The sequence below is a fragment of the Polypterus senegalus genome, chromosome 4, assembly GCF_016835505.1.
Source record: "Polypterus senegalus isolate Bchr_013 chromosome 4, ASM1683550v1, whole genome shotgun sequence".
NCBI classification, from domain to species: domain Eukaryota; kingdom Metazoa; phylum Chordata; class Cladistia; order Polypteriformes; family Polypteridae; genus Polypterus; species Polypterus senegalus.
The window spans coordinates 47,169,649-47,171,804 of record NC_053157.1 but is presented as its reverse complement, the minus strand read 5'-3'; positions in this window follow the sequence as shown (position 1 = coordinate 47,171,804).

Here is a 2,156-nt window from a genome sequence, read left to right as displayed (position 1 = left end):
AACAGGGGTAGAGTGCAATGTTACCTGGGTGGAGGTCAAAGGCAGAGGCCTCGGTGAACTGGAACCCAGACATATAACTGACCTCAAATAGCTCTGAGTAATATGCTTGGTCTGCGGTGGGCTGGTGCCCTGCCCGGGGTTTGTTTCCTGCTTTGCACCCTGTGTTGGCTGGGATTGGCTCCAGCAGACCCCTGTGGCCCTGTAGTTAGGATATAGCAGGTTGGATGATGGATGGAATATGCCTGGTGTCAATGTACCATACGATTAAAATACAATTTAACTAGATACACACGTGACTTTCAATGTGAGTTAAATATGTATATTTTTCATAGCATTTTTCATATAGGGCTTGCAAAATTACTTTACTAAGAACTGATACTTATGCAAGGACTGATAAAGCACATCACACCACAAAAGAATTTGTTTTCTGTTTGTTTTTTTTTTTTCTTCAAATGTCTAAAACAGTAATTCAATGCTAAACTTTGCTGTTTCATAGTTTTGAGGAGAATGACTTAATTTCCATCTGAGTTACATACTCAGTGGCAGTCTTGTTTTGCCTAAGGTACAGAACATGGTCTTTCTTGCACTTCCTGAGGATGTGAATATTTGGTTTCACTGGTGACTCTAAATTGACTGCTTTGTGTGGGTTTACATCATCCATAAATATGCCATATGACAGACTGGCATCACATCCTGGGTTCATTTTTGATTATGCTGGTGGGACATATTTAACTTAATTAATTAATTTAGATGTAACTAGAGATTGAATGGGTAAATATAGTCCAGGCAGTGCACTTCACACTCAGTTCTAACTGTTTTCTGACACAGTTGACAGCTATGGTTCATCACCATGCTGTTCAGCATCAATCCTTTGCTATCACTATCATCCTCATCCTTGATTCCAACTAGATATAACACTCCACATATTCTTAATATGAAAATTAACACAGCTCAGCAAAATGAGACATCTTCCAAGTGGAACTGCTGCTTCACTCAATATAGGGGAGGTAGTTGAGGTTGTTGGGGGGTATAATGAAGAAGCTCCCTGAACACCTCCCACAGGAAATGCCTGATTCACAGAGTAAGGGGCAGACACGGATAATGCCAGAAGTTTCTCAGTTTTCCTGGAAATGTCTAGGTATTTCCAAGGACGATCTGTAGAGAAAAGCCAAGTAAAATGACAAAATGACACCTTTTATTGGCTAACTAAAAGGATTACAAAATGCAAGCTTTCAAGGCAACTCAAGCACCTTCTTCAGGCAAGATAGTAATACACGGACGATCTGGAAAATGTTGTTGAGAATAGGAGGGCTGGTCAGCCCAGCTCAGCATGTTTCTAAAGCAATCCTTGCCAGGAAGACCAGAAAATGAAATGAAAATGGTAATGTTAAGGAGTTTATTCCCTTTGCATTGTCATTGTTGGCATCATCGCCTTTATTAAATCTATATTGATATTAAATATGGATAATATACAGTACAGTATGTCTAATTCATCTATGTTTTGTTGTGGTAAGATAATAATCATGTCATTTCAGTGATATTGAACAAACTATGATATTTTCATTATTCCCTGAGGAAAATTGTATGCATTTTCATCTTTTTCTTTCTTATCAACTTAATTCTTTGAAAGTATTACTGGTTGAAAGGCTTGGATTCTGAAAATGTAATAGTTAAATTGGTTATTAAATAAAATGTGTGTCCTGAGATGCCAAGCATGAAAACACTTGGCATATCAAGGGTCTCAATTGTGAACTGAAAAGGATAAAACTGTTTTCACATCTTACCTTTCTGATGCCAAATATAGTCTCGTTAAATATTATAGATTAAACTTTATTAAAGAAATAATGGCTCGGGCAGGTATTTCAGGCATATTATGACAATAAAAGCAGATGAGCAGGAATAGAGAAGGATAAAGCCATCTCTGTGATGAGAGAAGTTTGTGACATTTTTAAAACAAATAAATAATTTGGACATGCAGATTCTAGGTGGCTGTAGGCACAACAACAACAATATTTATTTATATAGCACATTTTCATACAAATGATGTAGCTCAAAGTGATTTACAGGATGAAGAAAGAGAAAAATGACAAAGTATAAAAAATAAAATTAGGCAATACTAACTAACATAGAATAAAAGTAAGGCCCGTTGGCCAGGG